The following is a 20629-nucleotide window of genomic DNA, read 5'->3' as shown; positions in this document are numbered from 1 at the left end:
GGGAGTTTCATAGGTGGGAATTCTTGTAGATCTAGTTCTTCTTCTGCGGATATTTGGTTTAGGATTGGGTAATCCTCACCAAGTATTTGTTCTTGTTCCGTACCTTGTTGTTGTTATTCTTCTTCCTCAATTCTAAGTGGCTTCTCAATTTATGGATATGTGACCATTTCAATTGGAATGCATTCGTTCATTTTGTTCGGATGTGAAGACTATATGTTGCAATTTCAACCTCTTTGATTCAGCTTCAATATTTGTCTGTCAATGTGCTAATGGATGTCAACCTCTTCAGGATGGCTCCTCCAACACGCACGACTTTGAGTCCTGATCCGCCACCACCACCTCCACCTCCGGAGGCATGGAAAGCTATGACGGCCGCTACCAATGCAAACACGCAGCTGATGATGCAACTTCTTCAAGAGCGCAACCAAGGGAACCAGGGTCATGGCAACAATCAGAATCAGTTTGCTACACTCAACCAGTTCCTTGCTAACCAGCCAAAGACCTTCAGCAATTGTGTTGAGGCAACAGACGCTGATGATGGGCTCATGGACATATGCAAGCATTTTGAGTGCAGTAATGCCAGGCCTGAGGACTTTGTCAAGTTCGCTTCCTTCCAACTCAAAGACCAAGCTGCAGAATGGTTTCAACAATACAAAGATTCCAGAGGAGGCCATGTGATTACCTGGGATGAATTCCGTCAATACTTCAAAGCTCATCATATTCCTCAGAGCGTGGTTGAAAGCAAGCGTGAGGAATTCCGCAACCTGAAGCAAGGCTCTATGTCTGTTTACGAGTACAACAAGATGTTTCAGAAGCTCGCCCATTTTGCTGAGCAAGACGTCCTTGACGAGAAGAGCATGATATACCAGTTCAGGGGTGGTCTCAGAGATGAAATCCAGCTAGCTCTCGTTCTCTTTGAGCCCAAGAGGTATGATGAGTTTTACAACATGGCAATGAAGCAAGAGACTGCTCAATTGAAGTGCGATGCTTCCAAGAAGCGAGTCAGAGATGCAACTCCTTCTTCCTCAACTCAAGTGGCTAAGCAGCAGAAGTATTGGCTTTCTCCTCCTCCATTCCGTCAGCCTTATCAGTAGAAGAGCAAAGGTGGCAGTGGATCTTCCGACCCACCCAACTCTGGCTTTCAGAACAAGACTTCGTCTCAAGCTCTAAGATCGAGTGCTTTGTATCACCGTCCGCTCTCGGAGGTCACGTGCAACAAGTGCCAACAGAAGGGTCACTATGCCAACAAATGCTTCAATCAGAGGCGTCTCCCTCCTCCTCCTGTGAGATCGGCAAGTACAGCTGTGGTCAAGCATAACCCCAAGCACGCCAAGGTCAACTTGTTGAATGCAGCTCATGCAGACGACTCACCAGATGTCATCATGGGTAACCTTCCTGTTAACGATGTTCCTGCAAAAGTTCTTTTTGACATTGGTGCATCACTTTCTTTTATTTCAAGACCATTTGTTGCCAAGCATTATTTTATGACCAAAAGGATTCCTTTCCCATTGAAGAATGTGCCTCCGGGCAAGCAAATGACTTCTAACAATTGCGTCCCGGATGTCTCTATCACGTTGGGCGACTACAAGTTTCTGTCCTCTCCAGTGGTTCTTGGTAACTCGGATATCGATCTTATTCTTGGAATGGATTGGCTTTCTAAGCACAAGGCTCATCTTGATTGTGCTGCCAGGCAGATTCAATTGACTCATTCATCTAAGGATGTAATTGTCTTTGCCGCTCGTGATGATACCATCCGTCTGTTTTGTCTCAATGAGAAGGGTGAACTAGATGCCATCTCTCAAATTCCGGTCGTTTGCGAATATCAAGACGTCTTTCCAGAAGAGCTTCCAGGAATGCCTCCGCACCGGCCAGTAGAATTCGTCATCGATCTTGAGCCTGGCACGGAACCTGTTTGCAAATGTCCTTACAAGCTTGGACCTGAAGAGTTGAAGGAGCTGAAGAAGCAACTCGATATTCAAGAGCGAATGGGTCTCATCCGACCTAGTTCTTCTCCGTGGGGTTGTGGAGTTCTTTTTGTGAAGAAGAAGGATGGAACGGACCGACTTTGTGTTGACTACCATCCATTGAACAAGAAGACTATAAAGAACAAGTACCCACTTCCCAACATCAACGAGTTGTTTGAACAACTCAAAGGTGCTCAAGTATTCTCCAAGATTGATCTCCGTATGGGCTATCACCAGATTCGAATTCGTGAGCAAGATATCCCCAACACGGCATTCAGAACAAGCTATGGTTCATATGAATACACTATCATGTCTTTTGGCCTCGTCAACGCTCCGCCGACTCTCTCACATGATGAACTTCATCTTCAACACCTACACAAATGACTTCGTCTTGGTCTACCTCGATGACATTCTGGTCTTTCCGAAGAACAAGGAAGATCATGCCAAGCACTTGCGTTTGGTGCTCGATAAGCTCAGAGAACATCAGTTCTACGCCAAGTTTTCAAAGTGCGAGTTTTGGCTCGATAAGGTTCTCTATCTTGGGCATATCATCTCTGCCAACGGCATAGCGGTGAATCCTGTGAAGGTGTCTGCAATTGTGAATTGGGAACCACCTCAGAACGTGAAGGAACTCCGTAGCTTCCTTGGTCTTTCAAGCTACTGTCGAAGGTTCGTTGAGAACTTTTCAAAGATCGCGAAGCCTCTTTCAAACCTTCTCTAGAAGCACGTCAAGTACGTTTGGTCTCCTGAATGTGACATCGCTTTCAACACCTTGAAAGAGAAATTAGTCACTGCTCCAGTTCTGACTCCTCCTGATGAATCCAAACCATTCGAGGTCTTCTGTGATGCCTCTCTTCAAGGTCTTGGTGCAGTGTTGATGCAAGAGAAGAAATTTGTGGCATATACCTCTCGCCAGTTGAAGCCCAACGAGAAGTACCCCACTCATGACCTCGAGTTGGCGGCAGTTGGGCATGCTCTTTTGACTTGGAGACATCTCTTATTGGGAAGAAAAGTGGACATCTTCACTGACCACAAGAGTCTCAAGTACATCTTCACTCATCCTAATCTCAACCTCAGGCAGACTCGTTGGGTCGAGATGATTCAAGAGTATAATCTGAGCATCGAATATACTCCAGGAAAGGCCAATGTGATTGCTGACGCATTGAGCAGGAAGGCTTACTGCAACAGTTTGATTCTCAAGCCTTACCAACCCGAGCTTTGTGAAGCTTTCCGCAAACTCAATCTACAAGTTGTTCCTTAAGGTTTCCTCGCCAACCTTCAAGTCTCTCCTACTTTGGAAGATCAGATTCGCGAGGCTCAACTTCTTGATGCTATGGTGAAGAAGGTGAATATTGGGATTGCCAAGAGTCAACCCAAGTACAAGTGCTATCGCCTTGTTGACAAGGATACTCTCTTCTTCGAGGATCACATTGTTGTGCCTAAAGGTGACCTTTGTAAAGTCATTATGAACGAGGCTCACAATTCTCTCCTCTCCATCCACCCTGGGAGTACGAAGATGTACCAGGACCTCAAGCATGCTTATTGGTGGACTCGAATGAAGCGCGAGATTGCTCAGTTCGTGAATGAATGTGATGTCTGCAGAAGAGTGAAGGCAGAACACCAACGACCAGCTGGTCTCCTCCAACCTCTTGCCATTCCAGAGTGGAAGTTTGACCACATTGAGATGGACTTCGTGACGGGTTTTCCAAACTCCCAGCGTGGAAATGATGCTATATTTGTTGTCATCGACAAACTCACTAAAGTGGCTCATTTCCTGCCTATCAAAGAGTCTATCACTGGAGCTCAATTGGCGGAGCTGTATACCTCTCGGATTGTTTCTCTGCACGGTATTCTGCAGCTGATATCTTCAGACCGTGGCAGCATCTTTACCTCCAAGTTTTGGGATTCTTTTCAGAAGGCCATGGGCACCAAAATCCGTTTTAGCACAGCTTTTCATCCTCAAACGAGCGGTCAAGTCGAGCGTGTCAATCAGATTCTCGAAGATATGCTCAGGGCTTGCGTTATCTCTTTTGGTATGAAGTGGGAATATTGTCTTCCATATGTCGAGTTCTCCTACAACAACAGCTTTCAAGCGATTTCTGGCAAGGCCCCATTTGAAATTCTCTATGGCAGGAAGTGTCGTACTCCTCTTAACTGGTCAGAGACCGGTGAACGTCAACTTCTTGGAAATGACTTGATCACAGAGGCAGAGGAGATGTGCAAAGTCATTCGTGATAACCTCAAAGCAGCGCAATCGCGCCAGAAGAGCTACTATGATAGTAAGCATCGTGATTTGGCTTTCGAGATCGGAGACCATGTTTACCTCCGCGTCTCTCCAATGAAAGGTACTCGTCGCTTCGGTATCAAAGGGAAGCTTGCCCCTAGATACGTGGGTCCTTTCAAGATCGTCAGCAAGAAGAGCGATCTCGCCTATCAACTCGACCTTCCTTCAAACTTTGCAAATGTGCACGACGTGTTCCATGTCTCTCAGCTTCGCAATTGCTTCAAGACCCCTGACTGCACCGTCAACTTCGAAGACATTGATCTCCAAGAAGACCTCTCTTATCGTGAGCACCCAGTTGCTATTCTTGAAGAGACTGAACGCAAGACTCGCAATAGGTCAATCAAATTCCTCAAAGTCAAGTGGTCACACCATTCCGACCGTGACGCCACCTGGGAACGCGAGGATCACCTCCGTTCTGAGTACCCGGCGTTTTTCCAGTGCTAGATCTCGGGACGAGATCCTTTTGTAGTGGTGGAGTGTTGTAACACCCCGGATGTAATTTACCTTATCTGTACTCCAACTCTTGCTATTTCCGGCCTAAGTTATTTTATTTACCTCGGGTTCGGGTTTTGTCTCCGTGTGTTGTTGCCTTTTTTTCATGCATCTCATATCATGTCATCATGTGCATTGCATTTGCATACGTGTTCGTCTCATGCATCCGAGCATTTTCACCGGTGTCCGTTTTGCATTCTGGCGCTCCTATCTCCTCCGGTGCCCCTTTCTACCTCTTTTCATGTGTGGGGTTTAAACATTTCCGGATTGGACCGAGACTTGTCAAGCGGCCTTGGTTTACTACCGGTAGACTGCCTGTCAAGTTTCGTACCATTTGGACTTCGTTTGATACTCCAACGGTTAACCGAGGGCCGGAGAAGGCCTCGTTTGTGTTGCAGCCCAACACCCCTCCAATTTGGCCCAAAACCCACCTAAACCCTCTCCATCGTCTCGTTCGTTCGATCATGACCACGTGGCCGCATATCGTGCAACATTTGGAGCTTCCTAGCTCCCTCCATGCCTATATATAGATCCCCTTCCAAAAATCTCCGGACGAAACCCTAGTCCCCTCCCTCTCCACGCGCCGCCGGACACTTTTCTGTCCGGCCGGACACGTCCGAATCCACCGCCGCTGATGCGTGGCACGACGTGGTTCGTCCGCCGCCTCCCTCCACCGCCGGCAAGGGAGAGCCCGCGCGCGGCCCCCCGAGCCCATCTCCTCGCGCCGCCCTCCGCTGCCAGTGCCTCGCACCCACGCCGCCACAGCACTCCGTGTCGGCCACCACTACTCTCGTCGGCGGGAGCCGCACTCCCGCGAGCTCCCTCGCCGTCCGACATCGACGTCCGCCGCCCCGCCGCCTCTTCCTCGACTCCGACCGCGCCACCACCTCGCCTCCCCGCCTCTACCTCGTCTCCGGCCGGCGACCTTACTCCGGTGAACAGTAACTCTGGCGCCGACGAACCTCGTAATCCGCGCCAGATCTGGATCTGAGAAGTTTTGGTTGTCTTTTCCCCCCAAACCCTAGATATTTTGCATAATTTGGCATGCTGTAACTCTGCATCTATAGCTCCGATTTGTGCGTGTAGTATATGAAAATGTTCGTCTCAACAAGTACATCATTTGATCTCATTGCATCATTTTCATTTGAGCTCATCTTGATGCCCGAAATGCTGGTGGAAGAGGGCTATGTGATAAATTTGCCATATCTGTTTCATCAAATAGATATTTATCATTTTTTCCATGATTAAAGTGTGCATGCTATGCTCCTGAGCTCTACATGTGTTTTGTTATATGCCATGCCATCTTTACAGAGGTTCTTGCCATGTATTTTTGTGATATGTGTGGTGACAAGCACATGGTTGCAAAGTACTGCAATCGGTAATGCTGATTTCAGGGACTTAGAATTTCACAACTCCTTGTTCTGATTTTGTCCATATGCCATATGTTCATGTTCTTTCCTAGTGATCCGTGCCTCTTTTGGCGATGATCAGTAAGGATGATTTGTTAACATTGTGGTGCTCTATCCATCCATGTCTTTGTTTGCAATTATGGAGCACCCTAGCTTGAGTCAATCGAGCTCTACTTTTGCTATTTCGTGAATCCTGGCAGTTTATTGACTTCTTAGCGATTTTGCCAAGGATGTTGCTATTGATCCGTGCATGCTATGTTGTTGTTCTTGCAATGTCTAACTTCTATGATATGTATTCTTGATGGGTTTATGCTTAGTTTTTCATGCCATGCTCTGTAGTGAGTGCATCGAGCTCGTGAACATGCCTACTCGTTAACTGATTTGCATGCTCCAGTTTTTCACTAAGTCTGAGATCTGTTTATGTTTTTGCCATGTTCACATGCTTGCAATTGTATTTTCTGATCCCTTTTGGTTCAAGGTCACTAAGGGACTTTTGTTAAGTGATTTGAGTAGCTTCATGCCATTCCTTTATTTGCCATGTTAAGTTCCTGTAGCATGTAGTTTTCATGCTCTAAAGTGTGCTTCCTGATGTTAAATTCCAGACTTGTGTTAATTTGACTAAGTATGAAACCTGTTATCATTTGCATTTTTGCCATGCTTGTTTGAACCTGTTAATGGATGAATTAGCCGTAGCTCAGGGGTTATCTTTTGTCAAGCATCATGAGTGGATCCCTGCCATGTATTTTGTTGTCATGTTTGAGTGTTGTAGCATATTTATCTTGATGCTTTTAGATGTCTACTTGCTGATTATCGCAGACCGGTGCCATATTTGTTTTGCTTGCCACTTCCAAACCGTGCATCCGATTCCGATGATCTTTATATCGATTTGAACCGAAATCACCTCACCTTTCCAGTGGCACTCTTGGATTTCCATGTTGAGGCCAGGGTCAATCATTCCTTGTCAAATCTTGCATATGCATGACATACCGCATCCCGTATAGCATACCATGTTTGCATCATGTTGTTTGAGCATTGCACGTGGTTGATTGTGTTCCTTTTGCTTGTTTGTCTTGTTTGGGTAGAGCCGGGAGAAGAGTTCGCGAATGAGAAGCCCATTGAGTTTGCTTACGAGGATCAAGTCAACTCTGACAACTTTGCCGGCAAGATGATCATACCCTCGAAATCACTTCTATCTTTGCTTGCTAGATGCTCTCTCTTTTGCTATGCCTATGCTACGATACCTACCACTTTCTTATCATGCCTCCCAAATTGCCATGTCAAACCAATAACCCTCCATGTCCTAGCAAACCGTTGATTGGCCATATTACCGCTTTGGTTAGCCCCTCTTATAGCGTTGCTAGTTGCAGGTGAAGATTGGAGATCGTTCCTTGTTGGAACATTGTTTATTGTTGGGATATCACTATATTATCTTGTTATCTTAATGCACCTATATACTTGGTAAAGGGTGAAAGGCTCGGCCTTTTTCCTAGTGTTTTGTTCCACTCTTGGCGCCCTAGTTTCCGTCATATCGGTGTTATGTTCCCAGATTTTGCATTCCTTACGTGGTTGGGTTATAATGGGAACCCCTTGATAGTTCTCCTTGAATAAAATTCCTCCAGCAATGCCCAACCTTGGTTTTACCATTTGCCACCTAGCCTCCTTTTCCCTTGGGTTTCCGGAGCCCAAGGGTCATCTTATTTAAACCCCCCCGGGCCAGTGCTCCTCTGAGTGTTGGTCCAAACAGAGCCACTTGTAGTGCCACCTCGGGGAAACTTGAGGGTTGGTTTTAGTTGTACGTAGCGTTCATCTGAGTGTGCCCTGAGAACGAGATATGTGCAGCTCCTATCGGGATTTGTCGGCACATTCGAGCGGTGTTGCTAGACTTGTTTTACCATTGTCGAGGATGTCTTGTAAAACCGAGATGCCGATTCTTGTCGGAGTGTCTCGGGAGAAGGAATATCCTTCGTTGACCGTGAGAGCTTGTGATGGGCTAAGTTGGGACTCCCCTGCAGGGATTTGAACTTTCGAAAGCCATGCCCGCGGTTATGGGCAGATGGGAATTTGTTAATGTGTGGTTGTAGATAACATGAAACTTAACTTAATTAAAATGAATCAACCGCGTGTGTAACCGTGATGGTCCCTTCTCGGCGGAGTCCGGGAAGTGACCACGGTGTTGGAGTAATGCTTGACGTAGGTTGTTATAGGATCACTCTTGATCATAGTTTTTCGTTCGTGCTTTGCCTTCTCTTCTCGCTCTCTTTTGCGAACAGGATAGCCACCATATAAGCTAGTCGCTTGCTGTAGCTCCACATATTACCTTGCCTTACCTATAATCTTAAATAGTCTTGATCGCGAGGGTGTGAGATTGCTGAGTCCCCGTGACTCATAGATTACTTCCAAATTAGATGCAGGGACCGATGATACCGCTCCAGACGATGCGCTTGAGCTCAAGTGGGACTCTCGTCGTTACTATGTGTCATTCCCAGATGATCAGTAGTGGTGCCCAGTTCGGGGCGATCGGGGATCGTGTCGCATGTGGGGGTTGATCTTTTATTTTGGTACCATAGTCGGACCGTGAGTGTATTGGATGATTGTAATATTATTCATGTATTTGTGTGACGTGGTCAGTGTAAGCCAACTATGTACCTTTTCCCCTATTATCTATTTACATGGGTTGTTGTGAAGATTACCTTACTTGCGACATTGCTTTCAATGCGGTTATGCCTCTAAGTCGTGCTTCGACACGTAGGAGTTATAGCCGAATTGAGGGCGTTACAACCACATCAAGGGAGATCTGGCCGAGTGACTGGGCCTTCTTGCCAGGTATGAATCCATGAAAACTCATATTGCTTTCACAAAGCTTGGACATCAGAATGCCCATCCCTTTCAGAGTTTCGGCGTAAAGCATATTTAGACCACTGCCACCATCCATCAGAACCTTAGTCAGTCGAGTGCCTTCAACAATAGGGTCGACTACCAGCACTTGCCTCCCAGGGGTGGCTATATGTGCTGGATGATCCGACTGGTCGAATGTGATGGTAGTCTGGGACCATTTCAGATAGCTGGGTGTTACGGGAGCAACCATGTTCACCTCTCTGTTAATAAATTTCAATCGACTTTTGCTCTCAACATCAGCAAAAATCATCAGGGTGGAATTGACATTGGGAAAACCATCATCATCCTCTTCCCTTTCCTCACTCTTGTCCGACTCCTTCTCCTTCTCCTTGGGTTGTTTCTCTCGGAACTGCTGGATCAGGAGACGACACTGTCGAGGGGTGTGCTTAGGGTAAATGAGATTCCTCTCTTCATCTGTTTTGGTATGAATGTGGCATGGTAAATCCAAGACATCATTCCCATCTTGATCTTTAACTTTCTTGGGAGTCCAGGGCCCTTTGGGCTTCCCCTTGAATTTCCCTTGGGCCACAACTAAAGCTTCACCAGGAGCAGCTGGTTCGGCCTTGCGCTTCTGTTTCCGACAGGAATTCCCTCCTCTGGTTTCTTGGGCGACTGTTTTGTGCTTGCCACTCCGGAGTCGGTCTTCCTCTTGACCATTGGCATACTTGGTGGCAATCTCCAACATTCAGCTCAGGGACATATCTCCTGTCCGACCGAACTTCAGATTCAACTCCGTGTACTTAACACCTTCCTTGAAGGCACAAACTACTTGGTGATCCAACACATTCTCCACTGTATGGTGCAATGTGATCCATCTCTGGATATAATCTCTCAAGGTTTCATTTGGCTTCTGCACACAGGATTGCAGCTCTGTCAACCCGACCGGCCTTTTGCATGTACCTTCAAAGGTTCTAACAAACACTCGGGCAAGTTCTTCCCAACTATATATGCTGCCAGGTGCTAACTGATTGAACCACGCTCTGGCTGAGCCCTCCAACATTAAAGGAAGCTGCTTCATTGCCACTTCATTATTGCTGCCATCGATCTGCGCAGCCACTCGGTAGTCCTCAAGCCAAGTGTCAGGCTTGGACTCACCAGTGAACTTGCTGACTCCAGTCGCCAACCTGAAGTTGGGAGGAATCACTGTTGCTCTGATGGCTCTGCTGAAACACTCGGGACCTGAAATATGCACCCTGCTTCTAGTCGGATAATCTCTATCATGGCCCTCTCTGTGTGCCCTGTTCTTGTCAACCAAACCTTGAACAAGAATAAATCTCGCATAAAAGGTGGCTCTCTGGGGTCGACTGGAATTCTTCGTTTGCCCCTATGGGGGCGCCTGTCCTCTTGCCGCCGATGCACATATGACCCACTCCTCGGAGGAGGCATGGGCACTCGACGACGGCCATTGTGGCCGAGTCGATGATCATACTGCTCACGGTTCCTGTACTGAGCCTGCGGGTGCCCACGTCCCTCACGCCGCAGTGGCGATCTTGGGCTATGAGCAGATTGGACGGTGCCTACCACCACAGATCTGCTATGAATCATATTCCGCGACTGAGATACTGCTGTATTTTACTCTCCTGCTTCCCGGAATAAATCCCGGATCTCCATCAAACCTCGGCCAGCTTCCGACTGGGAAGGCTGAATTGACTCCGCTATTCAGGTTGCTGATAACCCACAAGTATAGGGGATCGCAACAGTTTTCGAGGGTAGAGTATTCAACCCAAATTTATTGATTCGACACAAGGGGAGTCAAAGAAAATTCTCAAGTATTAGCAACTGAGTTTTCAATTGAACCACACCTGGAAACTTAATATCTGCAGCAAAGTATTTAGTAGCAAATTAATATGATAGTAGTGGCAACGGTAGCAAAAGGTAACAGTAGCAAAAGTAGTGTTTTTGGTATTTTGTAGTGATGATAGCAATAGCAACGGAAAAGTAAATAAGCAAAGAACAATATATAGAAAGCTCATAAGCAATGGATCGATGATAGAGAATTATGCCGGATGTTGTTCATCATGTAACAGTCGTAACATAGGGTGATAAAGAACTAGATCCAATTCATCAATGTAATGTAGGCATGTATTCCGAATATAGTCATACGTGCTTATGGAAAAGAACTTGCATGACATCTTTTGTCCTACCCTCCTATGGCAGCGGGGTCCTAATGGAAACTAAGGGATATTAAGGCCTCCTTTTAATTGAGTACCAGACCAAAGCATTAACACAGAGTGAATACATGAACTCCTCAAACTACGGTCATCACCGGTAAGTATCCCGATTATTGTCACTTCGGGGTTAACGGATTATAACACATAATAGGTGACTATAGACTTGCAAGATAGGATCAAGAACTCTCATATATTGATGAAAACATAACAGGTTCAGATCTAAAATCATGACACTCGGGCCCTAGTGACAAGCATTAAGCATAACAAAGTCATAGCAACATCAATCTCAGAACATAGTGGATACTAGGGATCAAACCCTAACAAAACTAACTCGATTACATGATAAATCTCATCCAACCCATCACCGTCCAGCAAGCCTACGATGGAATTAATCACGCATGGCGGTGAGCATCATGAAATTGGTGATGGAGGAAGGCTGATGATGACGATGGCGACGGATTCCCCTCTCTAGAGCCCCGAACGGACTCTAGATCAGCCCTCCCAAGAGGTTATAGGGCTTGGCGGCGGCTCCGTATCATAAAACTCGATGAATCCTTCTCTTTGGTTTTTTTCTCCCTAAAGAAAATATATAGAGTTGGGGTTGAGGTCGGAGGAGCTCCAGGGGGCACACGAGGTAGGGGGGCCGGCGCGCTCCCACCCTCATGGCTAGGGTGTGGGCCCCCTGGTCTTCATCTTTTGCAAGGATTTTTTATTATTTCCAAATAGACTTTCCATGAAGTTTCAGGTCATTCCGAGAACTTTTGCTTCTGCACATAAATAACACCATGGTAATTCTGCTGAAATCAGCGTCAATCCGGGTTAGTTCCATTCAAATCATGCAAGTTAGATTCCAAAACAAGGGCAAAACTGTTTGGAAAAGTAGATACGACGGAGACGTATCAACTCCCCGAAGCTCAAACCTTTGCTTGTCCTCAAGCAATTCAGTTGACAAACTGAAAGTGATAAAGAAAAACTTCTACAAACTCTATTTGCTCTTGTTGTTGTAAATATGTAAAGCCAGCATTCAAGTTTTCAACAAAGATTATGAACTAACCGCATTCACAATAACCCATAGGTCTCATGTTTACTCATATCAATGGCATAATCAACTAGCGACCAATAATAGTAAATCTCGGATGACAACACTTTCTCAAAACAATCGTAATATGATATAACAAGATGGTATCTTGCTAGCCCTTTCTGAGACCGCAAAACATAAATGTAGAGCACCTTTAAAGATCAAGGACTGACTAGACATTGTAATTCATGGTAAAAGAGATCCAGTCAAGTCATACTCAATGTAAACTAATACTAATGAATGCAAATGACAGTGGTGCTCTCCAACAGGTGCTTTTTAATAAGATGATGATGACTCAGCATGAAAGTAAATAAATAGGCCCTTCGCAGAGGGAAGGAGGGATTTGTAGAGGTGCCAGACCTCGGTTTTGAAATAGAGGTGAATAATATTTTGAGCGGTATACTTTCATTGTCAACATAACAACCAAGAGATGGCGATATCTTCCATGCTACACACATTATAGGCGGTTCCGAAACAGAATGGTAAAGTTTATACTCCCCCTCCACCAACAAGCATCAATCCATGGCTTGCTCAAAACAACGAGTGCCTCCAACTAGCAAGAGTTCCAAGGGGAGATTTGTTTGCAATTATTTTGATTTGATTTGCATAAAGCATGGGACTGGGCATCCCGGTGACCAGCCACTTTCTCGTGAGTGAGGAGCGGAGTCCACTCCTCTTGAGAATAACCCACGTAACATGGAAGATACGGACAACCCTAGTTGATACATGAGCTATTCGAGCATACAAAATAGGATATTTATTTGAAGGTTTAGAGTTTGGCACATACAAATTTACTTGGAACGGTAGGTAGATACCGTATATAGGTAGGTATGGTGGGCTCATATGGCATAACTTTGGGGTTTATGGAGTTGGATGCACAAACAGTATTCCCGCTTAGTATAGGTGAAGGCTAGAAAAAGACTGGGAAGTGACCAGCTAGGGAGCGACAACAGTCATGAACATGCATTAAAATTAATCAACACCGAATGCAAGCATGAGTAGGATATAATCCACCATGAACATAAATATCGTGAAGGCTATGTTGATTTTGTTTCAACTATATACGTGAACATGTGCCAAGTCAAGTCACTTAAATCATTCAGAGGAGGATACCACCCTATCATACCACATCACAACCATTTTAATAGCATGTTGGCACGCAAGCTAAACCATTATAAGCTCCTAGCTAATCAGGCATGGCAAAAGAAACTATGATCTCTAGTTGTCATTGCAAACATGTTTATTCATAATAGGCTGAATCAGGAACGGTGAACTAATCATATTTACAAAAACAAGAGAGGTCGAGTTCATACCAGCTTTTCTCATCTCAGTCAGTCCATCATATAACGTCATAATTGCCTTTCACTTGCACAACCAAATGATGTGAATAATAGTAATAGTGCACGTGCATCGGACTAAGCTGGAATCTGCAAGCATTCAATAAACATGAGAAGACAAGGCAATATGGGCTCTTTTGTCAGATCAACAATAATGCATATAAGAGCCACTTCAATAATTTAATTATGGTCTTCTCCTATCGACCCCCAAAGAAAAGAAAAGAAATAAAACTATTTACGCGGGAAAGCTCCAAACAAGAAAAAGAAGAATAGGAAATCTTTTTAGGTTTCCTTTTTAATTACTACTACAAGCATGGAAAGTAAACTAATTAAAAGCTACAACTAATTTTTTGGTTTTTCTTAAGGTTTATCAAAAACATAAGAAGAAAGCATAAAAAGAAAAATAAACTAGCATGGATGATACAATGAAAAAGTATGAGCACCGACATCTAGCAATGAGTGTGTGAACATGAATGTAATGTTGGTGGGAAATACATACTCCCCCGAGCTTAGGCTTTTGGCCTAAGTTGGTCTTTGGCCACGGTTGGCCTGGCGGATATCCATAGTAATAGTTGGGGTCGTACTGAGATGCAGCGTCTATCGCCTCCTGAGCTACAGCGTGGCGACGCGCGGGCTCCGCCCTCCTCTCGTACTCATCTGCCTCCTCTCTGGTAATAACATATCTTCCTTTTGCCTGATAATCAAAAAAGGCAGGAGCAGGGAGAATAATACGGACAGCACGATGTCTGTCAAAGAGGTGATTCATTCCTCTCGACAAACTGGTGGTGAACCATAGCATTAAAGTCTAGGTAAGCAGGAGGTAATTCAATATCATCATTACGTATAGTTACACCAAGAAAATCAGCTAAGCGGGTTGCATAAATTCCACCAAAGAAATATCCATTAAATCTATTAAGATGCAACCTACGTGCAACAATGGCCCCCAAATTATAAGATTTATCTCCTAACACAACACTCCTAAGAATACTGAGGTCAGGGACACACATGTGACATGCCTCATCTTTAGCATTAATGCATCTACCTACGAAGAGAGAAAAATAATGTATAGCAAGAAAGTGAATGCTCCCTATGGTAGCTTGTGTTATATCTCTAGATTCCCCCCACAGTTACACTAGCGAGAAAATATCTAAATTCAGATTTGCAAGGTTCCGTGATACTACCCCATTGTGGAAGTTTGCAAGCAGTGATAAAATACTCTAAGTCCATAGTGTAAGAATTTTCATAAAGATCAAATAGGACAGTTCGAGAATTACGTGAAGATGAAAATTCAAACCTCCTCACAAAGGAACTAGTGAGATAGTGGTACTGACGATATTTTTCTTCCTCGACGCTCACAAGATCAGCGTTATGCAAATATGCGTTAAATTCTTCCTTAATCCCCGCTCGATCCATGAAGTCCTCTGAAGGCCATTCACAGGGACGCATTGGAGCGTCCCTTGGTGGCTCAGCATCAGCATCATGCATTGCAAGCCTGGGCTCTTGTTTCCTTGAAGAGCTACCTTGGTACCTTTTCCTAAACATATTTCTTCCTCTGAAAAATTTCTGAAATTTTTATTAACTTCAAATAAAAGTGAACCAAACTCAATAATATTGATAGCAACAACTCCTAATAGTGCCTAGAGCCTATATCATGCATTAGAACTACTTGGGACCATATAAATTTGACATGCAAGCTCAAGAACATGGTCACCTAGGAAGCATAAATTTGCAATAAATAAAGCACTAGAACAAAAACTAATTGGACCAATGGAGGAGTCACATACCAAGGAACAATATCCCCAAGCAGTTTTGTGAGAGGTGCTTTGACCAAGGAGATCGAAAATCACAGCAAAATGAGCTAGAACTCGTGCTTGAGCTGGATATTCATGTTTGTGGGAGGAAGAAGAAGTGTGTGGGTGCAGGAATAAGTGGAGGAGGGCCACCATGGGCCCACGAGGCAGGGGGGCGCGCCCTCCACCCTCGTGGCTAGGTGGATGCCCCCTCTGCTGTGTTCTCACTGCCAAATATTCTCAAATGTTCTAGAAAAAATCATATTTAAATTTCAGGGCATTTGTAGAACTTTTATTTTCGGGGTGTTTTTATATTACACGGATGATTCAGATAACAGACAGAAAATACTATTTTATTTTATTTTATATAAATGACAGAAAGTAAAAGGATGGTACAGAAGGTTGTGCCTTCTAGTTTCATCCATCTCATCAAAAGGACGGAGGTCACCATGGAGCTCATCAAAAGGAATCCACTAACAAGGTTGATCAAGTCTTGTTAATGAACTCATTCCGAATAACATGGAACCAGAGAAATTTCGAATAGCACTATGTTACCTCAACGGGGATATGCACATCCCCAATAATAAGAATATCATATTTCTTCTTGACAGTAGGAAGAGGAAATTCAAAACCTCCAATAATAATCGATGGAATTTTTCCAATAGAGTTGATACTATGAACTTGAGATTGTTTCCTCAAAAAGTGACATTTGTCGGGTTTCGGGTTCCGGCAGACCCTTGAGGTTCGAACACTGGGGTGCGCGCGGAGATCTCTCCCCTACCGATCTATGTCTGATCCTCTCGTCCGAACTAAGATGAAAATGATGAACAACACAAGAGACACGAGGTTTATACTGGTTTGGGCCACCGTTGTGGTGTTATACCCTACTCAAGTGTGTGGTATGGTGCATTGCCTCTGGGGCTGAGGATGGACAGTACGAGGGAAGAACAGCCTTGCGAGGGGTGTTCTTGAGCTGAAGCGGTGTGTTCTACTTAGTCTCTAGTGTGTTTCTTCTCTCTCTGCTAGGGTTGTACCAGATCTCTCGCCATCCCTCCACTATGTGGTGGCTAGCTCTATTTATAGAGGCCCTGGGCCTCTCCCCAAATAACGAGCGGGAAGGGCGCCAACGATCGGCCATTTCGAAGGGGAACATCTTGTACAAGTTACCCTGACCACAGGTGGTCTTCGGCTGCCAAAAGTACTGGTGATGACGCCATCTTGGGCTCCATGGTGACCTCCGTCCTGCCGCTCTGCTGGTCTTGGTCTCGTTGCACCGGAATGGTAACCTTTACCCGATGCCTTGGCCTGTGCTTGCCCCCTTTGCACCAAAGGGGAAACTAGGACACTGCGCAGGCCGGCGCCCACCTGGCGCCCGCCTGGTCTCGATCGTCATGGCTTGCGTCACGGGCTCCTCGCGAGGTACCCTTGCCTTGATCTCTCTGCCTCCTCGCGAGACTGCATGATGAGGCTGCCTCTGAGGAAGCTTCGGGTCGTGCGCCCCGCGAGGCTTGGCCCCTCGCGAGGGTCTTGAGCTTGAGCTGATGAAGGTGGGCCGCGCTAGGCCCCCACTTGAACCACGCCGCAGGCCGCAGGCAGGCACGTCTGGGGAACCCCGTTCCCAGAACGCCGACAGTAGCCCCCGGGCTCAAGGCGCGCCCGGGCTTGGCCTAGCAGGAAAGCGAAGGGGCAAGCGCAAAGCGCCGCGGGCCCTAACAGCCTGCGGCCTTGGGCGCCGCGTGGCGATAGATTGGACATGGGCGAGTGCGCTTCCCCACGACGCCTTGACGGCCGCACAACTTGATAAGTCCCTGCATGCAGAGAAACCGATCACGATTACGTGCAATCGTGGTGCTCGGCGGTTGGCCTCCTCCGGCTATAAGTACGGGGCCGCGCGAGCCCCTTCAGCCCGTCCCTTCATGCTGCTCCTTTTCTTCTTCTTGGCTACTCGCCGTCCCCATGGCCCCAAAGAGGTTCTCGGCCGCAGAGAAAGGTAAGGCCCCCCGGGCAGAGCCTGACTTCCCCCCGACCAAGCGCGGCCGAGGCCGCCCTCGCAAGTATACCACGGTTCCCGTGGTGGTCCCCCGCGGCCATGGAGGCGGTTCCCTGCGCGGTGGTGAGCGCCCGGTTGCCGATGGGGGGCACGCCGTGAGTTTGCGCCCCCTAGACCATGCTTTCGCTCTGCGGAGGTGCTACCGGAGTTCGTCGTGTGGTCGGTGGACCCATCCAACACCAGGCTCCAACTCCCTCGTTTCTTTGTAGATCAACTGCCGTCCAGCGCTTGGTACGGCTTCTGGCTCCAGGCAGACGGCTGCTGCAGCAGGGCCTCCTAGGCTTCGCTGGAGGTCTCCGTTTCTGGGAATGGGGCTCTGACACGCGGCTGGCAAACGTTTGCCCGCACGTGTGGCCTGGGCCGGTGGTGCACCCTGTACTTCAAGTTTGATGGCAACGCCACCCTCTACATGAGGGTGTCCGGGGAAGATGGTCGCCATGCCGGGTGCTGCCCTAAAGACGACGACCGTGGCCGCCTGGCCAGCCCCGGTACTGACCAGGATGAAGATGGCGACTGGCGTACAGGTGGCGGTGCTCGGGGCTCGCCAAGTTTCGGCGACTCTCCCTCAGGCAGCAGCTCCTCCAGCGGTGGCTGCGACCAGCCCCCGCGCCATTGCGCCCGCCTGGGTGAAGGCACCGGGTCCACCCATCGCCGCGCCCTGGTGAAGCGAGAGGAAGCGTCCGCCTGAACACCAGGAGCAGCTCGAGCTTTTGCTGTAGGTTGGTGTTGGACAGGTCGTGTCCATTTTGTTTCGTTCCTTTCAAGTGTCGCATTGCTTTTTCCATTTCTGCGCTATGTTTCCGTGCTGCGTGTCCATGTGCGGGAGTCATTTCAGCTTGGTGGAGCTTGACGCGGCCCTCGCCTCCAGAGGCTGAGGCCTCGCCGTGCGCTCCATGCCCTGCAAAGATTAGTTAGAGGGGTAACCTTTGGTCCCGGCAGCGGGGGCGATCAGCCTAGGTCCTGCGTTTGTGTCGCGATGCCCGTGAGGCATGGACTGGGAGGGGTGCTCCCGCAGAGGACTCAGACAGGAAAGCTCCAGACGATCGGGGCAGAAGACGCTCGCGAGGGCGCCCGCGAACATCCCTCGCGAGACTTGTGCGAGAGAAAACGAGGCGAGTGAGCGAGAAAGACAAAGAGTCACAAGCCAGAAATGCCAACAACTCCAATAAGACTTCAAACGGGAATAAACACGGCAACTGCAGAAAGCAAATGAAAAAGCCGCGTCCGGCACCTATTCTAGTCTTCGACGTCTTGTCACCAGCGCGGAGCTAAGTGCTGCCACTGGGCGTGGGCGGGAGCCCCCGAGGCCCAAGGGCGGCACTCCGGCGACTCCGGGGCGTTTACAGCCCCACTCATTATTACGTGAGTGTCACAGGCGGCGAGCTTCACAGGCGTTTTCCTTCTTCACAGGCACCAGGCCTTTCCCAAAATGCGATGGCTTCACAGGCATTGGCCTTCTTCACAGGCACCGGGCCTTTCCCAAAACACGATAGCTTCATAGGCATTGGCCTTCTTCACAGGCACGGGGCCTTTCCCAAAATGCGATAGCTTCACAGGCATTCGCCTTCTTCACAGGCACCGGGCCTTTCCCAAAACGCGATAGCTTCACAGGCATTCGCCTTCTTCACAGGCACCGGGCCTTTCCTAGGCGCTAGGCCTCGCTCAGGGGTAGAACCTCCGGAGATGTTGAATGTTCCATGCATTCTGGATGGGTACTCCCTCCGGAGTCTCCAAGCGCGTGGAGCCAGGCCTGGAAACATGAACAACCTTGAACGGGACCTCCCACATGGGAGAGAGCTTGTGCAGCCCCTCCCTGGAGAGAACCCGTATGAGCACGAGATCCCCTACCTCAAAGGTCCTGGGGAGGATGTTGCGGCAGTGGTATCGTCGCAGCGCCTGTTGATACCTTGCCGCTCGCAGTGCGGCTTCCCGACGGCGTTCCTCCCCCAGCACGAGATCCGTCCCCCGCATGGTGTCCTACTGAGCCTCGTCGAATGCCAGGATCCGTGCGGAGCGATACCTGACCTCGTGAGGGAGAACAGCCTCTGCTCCATAGACGAGGAAGAACGGGGTGTCGCCAGTCGGCTTGGTCGCTGTCGTGCGGATTGACCACAGCACGGACTGGAGCTCGTCGTACCAGCCCATGCCACAGGCCTCCAGCTTCTTCTTGAAGGTCCTGGCCTTGAGGCCCCTCAGGACCTCGGCGCTGGCTCGTTCAGCCTGGCCATTGCTCCGGGGGTGTGCTACCGAAGAGTAGCATATCTACGTTCCAAGGTAAGCACAGTACGTTATGAAGAGATTACTTGTGAATTGCGAACCATTGTCAGTGATGATGCGGTTAGGCACCCCAAACTGGCTCACGAGGCCCTTGATGAACTTGACTGCCGAGCGTGCTGGGATTGTGCGGACAGCTTCCACCTCGGCCCACTTGGTGAACTTGTCCACAGCGACGTAGAGGTAGCGATAGCCCCCTGGCGCCCGAGGGAACGGGCCCAGAATGTCCAACCCCCACACTGCGAACAGCCATGAGAGGGGTATGGTATGCAGACCCCCCGCAGGCTGATGGATCTGTTTAGCGTGAAACTGGCAGGCCTCACAAGCCTTCACCAGCTCAACGGCGTCGTTGAGTGCTGTGGGCCAGTAGAACCCGCTGCGGAACGCCTTGCCGATGAGGGTTCGCGATGACGAGTGGTGCCCGCAGTCTCCGCTGTGTATGTCTACCAGCAGTTCCTTTCCTTGCTCCCTGGAAATGCAATGTAGGGACACGTCATTTGGCCGTTTCCTGTAGAGCTCGCCATTCTGGATGCAATAAGCTGTGGCCTATCGTGCCACATGCTCCGCCTCCTCCTCGTTCTCCGGCAGAATCCCTTGCATCAGCTAGTCCTTGAGCTCTGGGATCCAACATCCCTCCTAAGGCTCCAACGCCAGGAGCAGGTGTGCCCTTGAGGCTGGGCCGCAGACTGGAGCTCCCGAGGCAGGCGGCTGAGGAGGCTCCTCCCTTGGTTGCGCCGTGCCGGATAGCGACGGCTCCGCCGAGGGCTTGAAGAGCCGCTCCTCGAAGACGCCAAGTTCCTGCAGCAGCCGTCTAGATGCCCTCTTGGCAATGTCGTCGGCCTCCTGATTGGTGCCGTGAGGCACATGCTACAGCTCCAGCCCCCA

Source organism: Triticum urartu, chromosome 2A (assembly GCF_056163025.1).
Source record: "Triticum urartu cultivar PI428250 chromosome 2A, HENAU_Tu73, whole genome shotgun sequence".
Lineage (NCBI taxonomy): Eukaryota > Viridiplantae > Streptophyta > Magnoliopsida > Poales > Poaceae > Triticum > Triticum urartu.
This window is presented reverse-complemented; position numbering follows the sequence as displayed.